Consider the following 11,551-nt stretch of genomic DNA (forward strand, 5'->3'; position numbering starts at 1 on the left):
CTTTTCGTGAAAATCAAAACCCCATCCAGGAAAGGTTCTTGCATCCTAGTTTCTGCAACTGTCTATCGGTGAGGGGATTGAAGCGAGCAGGGCTCCTGGCCCCTCCCTGACAAAGCCCTGACGAAGGCCTGACAAAGGCCTATTCGCCTTGCCCTGACGGGCCTTGGTCCCAGCAGGCCACCGAGCACAGCACCTCAGCCTATTAGAGTGAGGTTTCAGGATCTCTCTCATCCTGTAAACCAACATACTGAAGAAGGTGAAACGTGTGGCTGCGCTCCTCACATGCTGAAGCAGCAGCAGCCCTTTCCCTGAAGCAAAGTTCCTTCATTCCTCCCTCCCATAACCCTTAGCAGGGGATTTATGGTAATTGAGTTGAGTTTCCAAACTGGCCCTTCCTTCCTTCCTTCCCATATCTGCCAGCTCGAGAAGGCTTGTTTTGTTGCACCTGGGAAGTAAAGTATCTATTTGCGAGAGAGAGAGAATGAGAGAGAGAGACAGAGAGAGAGAGACAGAGAGAGAAGGGGAAGGGGTGTTGGCAGTTAGGGTGTGAGCTAGAGAAATGAGGCCTGTCTGCAAAAGGCCATGGGATGGGAGTGCGTGGTTGCAGGTTGTTTGGCTTTGTAAGGCCTACTGCCCGCTTCACTCGAAACTGGGTCTAGGGTTGTCGGTTTGTAGGCTGTAAAAGCCCAGAAAAGCTCTTGTTCTCCAACCAGCAGAGTGGCGCAGCGGAAGCGTGCTGGGCCCATAACCCAGAGGTCGATGGATCGAAACCATCCTCTGCTAACTTTTTTCAAATTATGTTTTTGTGTCATGGCATTAGGGCACAAAGAGCTGTAAGTGCCTGGATGCAATGTCATTCCTTGAACTTGCTGCCTCGTTCCACTCTTGCGCTAAATAGGAGAGGGTCCCAGCCCAGCCAACAAAATGTACTGTTCAATCAAACCAAACTTAAAACCAAGCTCCTTTTTTAAGGGGTCCCGGGGAAATGTTGGGCTGACCGGCAAGACCTCATGATGCGAACTGCTTCTGCGTCAAACGCAAGCTTTTTTCATTCCCAGCCAATGACTTATTCTTATTTCTAAGGGCCGCTCCATCAGATAGCCCAGACAGGCAGGCGTTGGTGGTATAGTGGTGAGCATAGCTGCCTTCCAAGCAGTTGACCCGGGTTCTATTCCCGGCCAACGCAGATCAAATCTTTAAATTGTTCAAAATGCATTTTTTGGAAATCAGACTCATGCTGAAAGCAAAGCTGACACACTTTTCGTGAAAATCAAAACCCCATCCAGGAAAGGTTCTTGCATCCTAGTTTCTGCAACTGTCTATCGGTGAGGGGATTGAAGCGAGCAGGGCTCCTGGCCCCTCCGCGACAAAGCCCTGACGAAGGCCTGACAAAGGCCTATTCGCCTTGCCCTGACGGGCCTTGGTCCCAGCAGGCCACCGAGCACAGCACCTCAGCCTATTAGAGTGAGGTTTCAGGATCTCTCTCATCCTGTAAACCAACATACTGAAGAAGGTGAAACGTGTGGCTGCGCTCCTCACATGCTGAAGCAGCAGCAGCCCTTTCCCTGAAGCAAAGTTCCTTCATTCCTCCCTCCCATAACCCTTAGCAGGGGATTTATGGTAATTGAGTTGAGTTTCCAAACTGGCCCTTCCTTCCTTCCTTCCCATATCTGCCAGCTCGAGAAGGCTTGTTTTGTTGCACCTGGGAAGTAAAGTATCTATTTGCGAGAGAGAGAGAATGAGAGAGAGAGACAGAGAGAGAGAGACAGAGAGAGAAGGGGAAGGGGTGTTGGCAGTTAGGGTGTGAGCTAGAGAAATGAGGCCTGTCTGCAAAAGGCCATGGGATGGGAGTGCGTGGTTGCAGGTTGTTTGGCTTTGTAAGGCCTACTGCCCGCTTCACTCGAAACTGGGTCTAGGGTTGTCGGTTTGTAGGCTGTAAAAGCCCAGAAAAGCTCTTGTTCTCCAACCAGCAGAGTGGCGCAGCGGAAGCGTGCTGGGCCCATAACCCAGAGGTCGATGGATCGAAACCATCCTCTGCTAACTTTTTTCAAATTATGTTTTTGTGTCATGGCATTAGGGCACAAAGAGCTGTAAGTGCCTGGATGCAATGTCATTCCTTGAACTTGCTGCCTCGTTCCACTCTTGCGCTAAAGAGGAGAGGGTCCCAGCCCAGCCAACAAAATGTACTGTTCAATCAAACCAAACTTAAAACCAAGCTCCTTTTTTAAGGGGTCCCGGGGAAATGTTGGGCTGACCGGCAAGACCTCATGATGCGAACTGCTTCTGCGTCAAACGCAAGCTTTTTTCATTCCCAGCCAATGACTTATTCTTATTTCTAAGGGCCGCTCCATCAGATAGCCCAGACAGGCAGGCGTTGGTGGTATAGTGGTGAGCATAGCTGCCTTCCAAGCAGTTGACCCGGGTTTGATTCCCGGCGAACGCAGATCAAATCTTTAAATTGTTCAAAATGCATTTTTTGGAAATCAGACTCATGCTGAAAGCAAAGCTGACACACTTTTCGTGAAAATCAAAACCCCATCCAGGAAAGGTTCTTGCATCCTAGTTTCTGCAACTGTCTATCGGTGAGGGGATTGAAGCGAGCAGGGCTCCTGGCCCCTCCCCGACAAAGCCCTGACGAAGGCCTGACAAAGGCCTATTCGCCTTGCCCTGACGGGCCTTGGTCCCAGCAGGCCACCGAGCACAGCACCTCAGCCTATTAGAGTGAGGTTTCAGGATCTCTCTCATCCTGTAAACCAACATACTGAAGAAGGTGAAACGTGTGGCTGCGCTCCTCACATGCTGAAGCAGCAGCACCCCTTTCCCTGAAGCAAAGTTCCTTCATTCCTCCCTCCCATAACCCTTAGCAGGGGATTTATGGTAATTGAGTTGAGTTTCCAAACTGGCCATTCCTTCCTTCCTTCCCATATCTGCCAGCTCGAGAAGGCTTGTTTTGTTGCACCTGGGAAGTAAAGTATCTATTTGCGAGAGAGAGAGAATGAGAGAGAGAGACAGAGAGAGAGAGACAGAGAGAGAAGGGGAAGGGGTGTTGGCAGTTAGGGTGTGAGCTAGAGAAATGAGGCCTCTCTGCAAAAGGCCATGGGATGGGAGTGCGTGGTTGCAGGTTGTTTGGCTTTGTAAGGCCTACTGCCCGCTTCACTCGAAACTGGGTCTAGGGTTGTCGGTTTGTAGGCTGTAAAAGCCCAGAAAAGCTCTTGTTCTCCAACCAGCAGAGTGGCGCAGCGGAAGCGTGCTGGGCCCATAACCCAGAGGTCGATGGATCGAAACCATCCTCTGCTAACTTTTTTCAAATTATGTTTTTGTGTCATGGCATTAGGGCACAAAGAGCTGTAAGTGCCTGGATGCAATGTCATTCCTTGAACTTGCTGCCTCGTTCCACTCTTGCGCTAAATAGGAGAGGGTCCCAGCCCAGCCAACAAAATGTACTGTTCAATCAAACCAAACTTAAAACCAAGCTCCTTTTTTAAGGGGTCCCGGGGAAATGTTGGGCTGACCGGCAAGACCTCATGATGCGAACTGCTTCTGCGTCAAACGCAAGCTTTTTTCATTCCCAGCCAATGACTTATTCTTATTTCTAAGGGCCGCTCCATCAGATAGCCCAGACAGGCAGGCGTTGGTGGTATAGTGGTGAGCATAGCTGCCTTCCAAGCAGTTGACCCGGGTTCGATTCCCGGCCAACGCAGATCAAATCTTTAAATTGTTCAAAATGCATTTTTTGGAAATCAGACTCATGCTGAAAGCAAAGCTGACACACTTTTCGTGAAAATCAAAACCCCATCCAGGAAAGGTTCTTGCATCCTAGTTTCTGCAACTGTCTATCGGTGAGGGGATTGAAGCGAGCAGGGCTCCTGGCCCCTCCCCGACAAAGCCCTGACGAAGGCCTGACAAAGGCCTATTCGCCTTGCCCTGACGGGCCTTGGTCCCAGCAGGCCACCGAGCACAGCACCTCAGCCTATTAGAGTGAGGTTTCAGGATCTCTCTCATCCTGTAAACCAACATACTGAAGAAGGTGAAACGTGTGGCTGCGCTCCTCACATGCTGAAGCAGCAGCAGCCCTTTCCCTGAAGCAAAGTTCCTTCATTCCTCCCTCCCATAACCCTTAGCAGGGGATTTATGGTAATTGAGTTGAGTTTCCAAACTGGCCCTTCCTTCCTTCCTTCCCATATCTGCCAGCTCGAGAAGGCTTGTTTTGTTGCACCTGGGAAGTAAAGTATCTATTTGCGAGAGAGAGAGAATGAGAGAGAGAGTCAGAGAGAGAGAGACAGAGAGAGAAGGGGAAGGGGTGTTGGCAGTTAGGGTGTGAGCTAGAGAAATGAGGCCTGTCTGCAAAAGGCCATGGGATGGGAGTGCGTGGTTGCAGGTTGTTTGGCTTTGTAAGGCCTACTGCCCGCTTCACTCGAAACTGGGTCTAGGGTTGTCGGTTTGTAGGCTGTAAAAGCCCAGAAAAGCTCTTGTTCTCCAACCAGCAGAGTGGCGCAGCGGAAGCGTGCTGGGCCCATAACCCAGAGGTCGATGGATCGAAACCATCCTCTGCTAACTTTTTTCAAATTATGTTTTTGTGTCATGGCATTAGGGCACAAAGAGCTGTAAGTGCCTGGATGCAATGTCATTCCTTGAACTTGCTGCCTCGTTCCACTCTTGCGCTAAATAGGAGAGGGTCCCAGCCCAGCCAACAAAATGTACTGTTCAATCAAACCAAACTTAAAACCAAGCTCCTTTTTTAAGGGGTCCCGGGGAAATGTTGGGCTGACCGGCAAGACCTCATGATGCGAACTGCTTCTGCGTCAAACGCAAGCTTTTTTCATTCCCAGCCAATGACTTATTCTTATTTCTAAGGGCCGCTCCATCAAATAGCCCAGACAGGCAGGCGTTGGTGGTATAGTGGTGAGCATAGCTGCCTTCCAAGCAGTTGACCCGGGTTCGATTCCCGGCACGCAGATCAAATCTTTAAATTGTTCAAAATGCATTTTTTGGAAATCAGACTCATGCTGAAAGCAAAGCTGACACACTTTTCGTGAAAATCAAAACCCCATCCAGGAAAGGTTCTTGCATCCTAGTTTCTGCAACTGTCTATCGGTGAGGGGATTGAAGCGAGCAGGGCTCCTGGCCCCTCCCCGACAAAGCCCTGACGAAGGCCTGACAAAGGCCTATTCGCCTTGCCCTGACGGGCCTTGGTCCCAGCAGGCCACCGAGCACAGCACCTCAGCCTATTAGAGTGAGGTTTCAGGATCTCTCTCATCCTGTAAACCAACATACTGAAGAAGGTGAAACGTGTGGCTGCGCTCCTCACATGCTGAAGCAGCAGCAGCCCTTTCCCTGAAGCAAAGTTCCTTCATTCCTCCCTCCCATAACCCTTAGCAGGGGATTTATGGTAATTGAGTTGAGTTTCCAAACTGGCCCTTCCTTCCTTCCTTCCCATATCTGCCAGCTCGAGAAGGCTTGTTTTGTTGCACCTGGGAAGTAAAGTATCTATTTGCGAGAGAGAGAGAATGAGAGAGAGAGACAGAGAGAGAGAGACAGAGAGAGAAGGGGAAGGGGTGTTGGCAGTTAGGGTGTGAGCTAGAGAAATGAGGCCTGTCTGCAAAAGGCCATGGGATGGGAGTGCGTGGTTGCAGGTTGTTTGGCTTTGTAAGGCCTACTGCCCGCTTCACTCGAAACTGGGTCTAGGGTTGTCGGTTTGTAGGCTGTAAAAGCCCAGAAAAGCTCTTGTTCTCCAACCAGCAGAGTGGCGCAGCGGAAGCGTGCTGGGCCCATAACCCAGAGGTCGATGGATCGAAACCATCCTCTGCTAACTTTTTTCAAATTATGTTTTTGTGTCATGGCATTAGGGCACAAAGAGCTGTAAGTGCCTGGATGCAATGTCATTCCTTGAACTTGCTGCCTCGTTCCACTCTTGCGCTAAATAGGAGAGGGTCCCAGCCCAGCCAACAAAATGTACTGTTCAATCAAACCAAACTTAAAACCAAGCTCCTTTTTTAAGGGGTCCCGGGGAAATGTTGGGCTGACCGGCAAGACCTCATGATGCGAACTGCTTCTGCGTCAAACGCAAGCTTTTTTCATTCCCAGCCAATGACTTATTCTTATTTCTAAGGGCCGCTCCATCAGATAGCCCAGACAGGCAGGCGTTGGTGGTATAGTGGTGAGCATAGCTGCCTTCCAAGCAGTTGACCCGGGTTCTATTCCCGGCCAACGCAGATCAAATCTTTAAATTGTTCAAAATGCATTTTTTGGAAATCAGACTCATGCTGAAAGCAAAGCTGACACACTTTTCGTGAAAATCAAAACCCCATCCAGGAAAGGTTCTTGCATCCTAGTTTCTGCAACTGTCTATCGGTGAGGGGATTGAAGCGAGCAGGGCTCCTGGCCCCTCCCCGACAAAGCCCTGACGAAGGCCTGACAAAGGCCTATTCGCCTTGCCCTGACGGGCCTTGGTCCCAGCAGGCCACCGAGCACAGCACCTCAGCCTATTAGAGTGAGGTTTCAGGATCTCTCTCATCCTGTAAACCAACATACTGAAGAAGGTGAAACGTGTGGCTGCGCTCCTCACATGCTGAAGCAGCAGCAGCCCTTTCCCTGAAGCAAAGTTCCTTCATTCCTCCCTCCCATAACCCTTAGCAGGGGATTTATGGTAATTGAGTTGAGTTTCCAAACTGGCCCTTCCTTCCTTCCTTCCCATATCTGCCAGCTCGAGAAGGCTTGTTTTGTTGCACCTGGGAAGTAAAGTATCTATTTGCGAGAGAGAGAGAATGAGAGAGAGAGACAGAGAGAGAGAGACAGAGAGAGAAGGGGAAGGGGTGTTGGCAGTTAGGGTGTGAGCTAGAGAAATGAGGCCTGTCTGCAAAAGGCCATGGGATGGGAGTGCGTGGTTGCAGGTTGTTTGGCTTTGTAAGGCCTACTGCCCGCTTCACTCGAAACTGGGTCTAGGGTTGTCGGTTTGTAGGCTGTAAAAGCCCAGAAAAGCTCTTGTTCTCCGACCAGCAGAGTGGCGCAGCGGAAGCGTGCTGGGCCCATAACCCAGAGGTCGATGGATCGAAACCATCCTCTGCTAACTTTTTTCAAATTATGTTTTTGTGTCATGGCATTAGGGCAGAAAGAGCTGTAAGTGCCTGGATGCAATGTCATTCCTTGAACTTGCTGCCTCGTTCCACTCTTGCGCTAAATAGGAGAGGGTCCCAGCCCAGCCAACAAAATGTACTGTTCAATCAAACCAAACTTAAAACCAAGCTCCTTTTTTAAGGGGTCCCGGGGAAATGTTGGGCTGACCGGCAAGACCTCATGATGCGAACTGCTTCTGCGTCAAACGCAAGCTTTTTTCATTCCCAGCCAATGACTTATTCTTATTTCTAAGGGCCACTCCATCAGATAGCCCAGACAGGCAGGCGTTGGTGGTATAGTGGTGAGCATAGCTGCCTTCCAAGCAGTTGACCCGGGTTCTATTCCCGGCCAACGCAGATCAAATCTTTAAATTGTTCAAAATGTATTTTTTGGAAATCAGACTCATGCTGAAAGCAAAGCTGACACACTTTTCGTGAAAATCAAAACCCCATCCAGGAAAGGTTCTTGCATCCTAGTTTCTGCAACTGTCTATCGGTGAGGGGATTGAAGCGAGCAGGGCTCCTGGCCCCTCCCCGACAAAGCCCTGACGAAGGCCTGACAAAGGCCTATTCGCCTTGCCCTGACGGGCCTTGGTCCCAGCAGGCCACCGAGCACAGCACCTCAGCCTATTAGAGTGAGGTTTCAGGATCTCTCTCATCCTGTAAACCAACATACTGAAGAAGGTGAAACGTGTGGCTGCGCTCCTCACATGCTGAAGCAGCAGCAGCCCTTTCCCTGAAGCAAAGTTCCTTCATTCCTCCCTCCCATAACCCTTAGCAGGGGATTTATGGTAATTGAGTTGAGTTTCCAAACTGGCCCTTCCTTCCTTCCTTCCCATATCTGCCAGCTCGAGAAGGCTTGTTTTGTTGCACCTGGGAAGTAAAGTATCTATTTGCGAGAGAGAGAGAATGAGAGAGAGAGACAGAGAGAGAGAGACAGAGAGAGAAGGGGAAGGGGTGTTGGCAGTTAGGGTGTGAGCTAGAGAAATGAGGCCTGTCTGCAAAAGGCCATGGGATGGGAGTGCGTGGTTGCAGGTTGTTTGGCTTTGTAAGGCCTACTGCCCGCTTCACTCGAAACTGGGTCTAGGGTTGTCGGTTTGTAGGCTGTAAAAGCCCAGAAAAGCTCTTGTTCTCCAACCAGCAGAGTGGCGCAGCGGAAGCGTGCTGGGCCCATAACCCAGAGGTCGATGGATCGAAACCATCCTCTGCTAACTTTTTTCAAATTATGTTTTTGTGTCATGGCATTAGGGCACAAAGAGCTGTAAGTGCCTGGATGCAATGTCATTCCTTGAACTTGCTGCCTCGTTCCACTCTTGCGCTAAATAGGAGAGGGTCCCAGCCCAGCCAACAAAATGTACTGTTCAATCAAACCAAACTTAAAACCAAGCTCCTTTTTTAAGGGGTCCCGGGGAAATGTTGGGCTGACCGGCAAGACCTCATGATGCGAACTGCTTCTGCGTCAAACGCAAGCTTTTTTCATTCCCAGCCAATGACTTATTCTTATTTCTAAGGGCCGCTCCATCAGATAGCCCAGACAGGCAGGCGTTGGTGGTATAGTGGTGAGCATAGCTGCCTTCCAAGCAGTTGACCCGGGTTCTATTCCCGGCCAACGCAGATCAAATCTTTAAATTGTTCAAAATGCATTTTTTGGAAATCAGACTCATGCTGAAAGCAAAGCTGACACACTTTTCGTGAAAATCAAAACCCCATCCAGGAAAGGTTCTTGCATCCTAGTTTCTGCAACTGTCTATCGGTGAGGGGATTGAAGCGAGCAGGGCTCCTGGCCCCTCCCCGACAAAGCCCTGACGAAGGCCTGACAAAGGCCTATTCGCCTTGCCCTGACGGGCCTTGGTCCCAGCAGGCCACCGAGCACAGCACCTCAGCCTATTAGAGTGAGGTTTCAGGATCTCTCTCATCCTGTAAACCAACATACTGAAGAAGGTGAAACGTGTGGCTGCGCTCCTCACATGCTGAAGCAGCAGCAGCCCTTTCCCTGAAGCAAAGTTCCTTCATTCCTCCCTCCCATAACCCTTAGCAGGGGATTTATGGTAATTGAGTTGAGTTTCCAAACTGGCCCTTCCTTCCTTCCTTCCCATATCTGCCAGCTCGAGAAGGCTTGTTTTGTTGCACCTGGGAAGTAAAGTATCTATTTGCGAGAGAGAGAGAATGAGAGAGAGAGACAGAGAGAGAGAGACAGAGAGAGAAGGGGAAGGGGTGTTGGCAGTTAGGGTGTGAGCTAGAGAAATGAGGCCTGTCTGCAAAAGGCCATGGGATGGGAGTGCGTGGTTGCAGGTTGTTTGGCTTTGTAAGGCCTACTGCCCGCTTCACTCGAAACTGGGTCTAGGGTTGTCGGTTTGTAGGCTGTAAAAGCCCAGAAAAGCTCTTGTTCTCCAACCAGCAGAGTGGCGCAGCGGAAGCGTGCTGGGCCCATAACCCAGAGGTCGATGGATCGAAACCATCCTCTGCTAACTTTTTTCAAATTATGTTTTTGTGTCATGGCATTAGGGCACAAAGAGCTGTAAGTGCCTGGATGCAATGTCATTCCTTGAACTTGCTGCCTCGTTCCACTCTTGCGCTAAATAGGAGAGGGTCCCAGCCCAGCCAACAAAATGTACTGTTCAATCAAACCAAACTTAAAACCAAGCTCCTTTTTTAAGGGGTCCCGGGGAAATGTTGGGCTGACCGGCAAGACCTCATGATGCGAACTGCTTCTGCGTCAAACGCAAGCTTTTTTCATTCCCAGCCAATGACTTATTCTTATTTCTAAGGGCCGCTCCATCAGATAGCCCAGACAGGCAGGCGTTGGTGGTATAGTGGTGAGCATAGCTGCCTTCCAAGCAGTTGACCCGGGTTCTATTCCCGGCCAACGCAGATCAAATCTTTAAATTGTTCAAAATGCATTTTTTGGAAATCAGACTCATGCTGAAAGCAAAGCTGACACACTTTTCGTGAAAATCAAAACCCCATCCAGGAAAGGTTCTTGCATCCTAGTTTCTGCAACTGTCTATCGGTGAGGGGATTGAAGCGAGCAGGGCTCCTGGCCCCTCCCCGACAAAGCCCTGACGAAGGCCTGACAAAGGCCTATTCGCCTTGCCCTGACGGGCCTTGGTCCCAGCAGGCCACCGAGCACAGCACCTCAGCCTATTAGAGTGAGGTTTCAGGATCTCTCTCATCCTGTAAACCAACATACTGAAGAAGGTGAAACGTGTGGCTGCGCTCCTCACATGCTGAAGCAGCAGCAGCCCTTTCCCTGAAGCAAAGTTCCTTCATTCCTCCCTCCCATAACCCTTAGCAGGGGATTTATGGTAATTGAGTTGAGTTTCCAAACTGGCCCTTCCTTCCTTCCTTCCCATATCTGCCAGCTCGAGAAGGCTTGTTTTGTTGCACCTGGGAAGTAAAGTATCTATTTGCGAGAGAGAGAGAATGAGAGAGAGAGACAGAGAGAGAGAGACAGAGAGAGAAGGGGAAGGGGTGTTGGCAGTTAGGGTGTGAGCTAGAGAAATGAGGCCTGTCTGCAAAAGGCCATGGGATGGGAGTGCGTGGTTGCAGGTTGTTTGGCTTTGTAAGGCCTACTGCCCGCTTCACTCGAAACTGGGTCTAGGGTTGTCGGTTTGTAGGCTGTAAAAGCCCAGAAAAGCTCTTGTTCTCCAACCAGCAGAGTGGCGCAGCGGAAGCGTGCTGGGCCCATAACCCAGAGGTCGATGGATCGAAACCATCCTCTGCTAACTTTTTTCAAATTATGTTTTTGTGTCATGGCATTAGGGCACAAAGAGCTGTAAGTGCCTGGATGCAATGTCATTCCTTGAACTTGCTGCCTCGTTCCACTCTTGCGCTAAATAGGAGAGGGTCCCAGCCCAGCCAACAAAATGTACTGTTCAATCAAACCAAACTTAAAACCAAGCTCCTTTTTTAAGGGGTCCCGGGGAAATGTTGGGCTGACCGGCAAGACCTCATGATGCGAACTGCTTCTGCGTCAAACGCAAGCTTTTTTCATTCCCAGCCAATGACTTATTCTTATTTCTAAGGGCCGCTCCATCAGATAGCCCAGACAGGCAGGCGTTGGTGGTATAGTGGTGAGCATAGCTGCCTTCCAAGCAGTTGACCCGGGTTCGATTCCCGGCCAACGCAGATCAAATCTTTAAATTGTTCAAAATGCATTTTTTGGAAATCAGACTCATGCTGAAAGCAAAGCTGACACACTTTTCGTGAAAATCAAAACCCCATCCAGGAAAGGTTCTTGCATCCTAGTTTCTGCAACTGTCTATCGGTGAGGGGATTGAAGCGAGCAGGGCTCCTGGCCCCTCCCCGACAAAGCCCTGACGAAGGCCTGACAAAGGCCTATTCGCCTTGCCCTGACGGGCCTTGGTCCCAGCAGGCCACCGAGCACAGCACCTCAGCCTATTAGAGTGAGGTTTCAGGATCTCTCTCATCCTGTAAAC

General features: G+C 50.1%; 2 non-coding genes across 2 annotated transcripts; both read left to right on the forward strand.

Annotated features, from left to right (window-relative positions):
• The first annotated feature begins 3,628 nt into the window (after nucleotides 1-3,628).
• On the forward strand, nucleotides 3,629-3,700 carry TRNAG-UCC (transfer RNA glycine (anticodon UCC)). The gene has a single exon. It is a non-coding gene; the product is annotated as a tRNA-Gly (tRNA).
• A 7,468-nt stretch (nucleotides 3,701-11,168) lies between these two features.
• On the forward strand, nucleotides 11,169-11,240 carry TRNAG-UCC (transfer RNA glycine (anticodon UCC)). The gene has a single exon. It is a non-coding gene; the product is annotated as a tRNA-Gly (tRNA).
• The last annotated feature ends 311 nt before the right edge of the window (nucleotides 11,241-11,551 follow it).

Source organism: Ambystoma mexicanum, chromosome 6q, assembly GCF_040938575.1.
Source record: "Ambystoma mexicanum isolate Mex_15411 chromosome 6q, UKY_AmexF1_1, whole genome shotgun sequence".
Lineage (NCBI taxonomy): Eukaryota > Metazoa > Chordata > Amphibia > Caudata > Ambystomatidae > Ambystoma > Ambystoma mexicanum.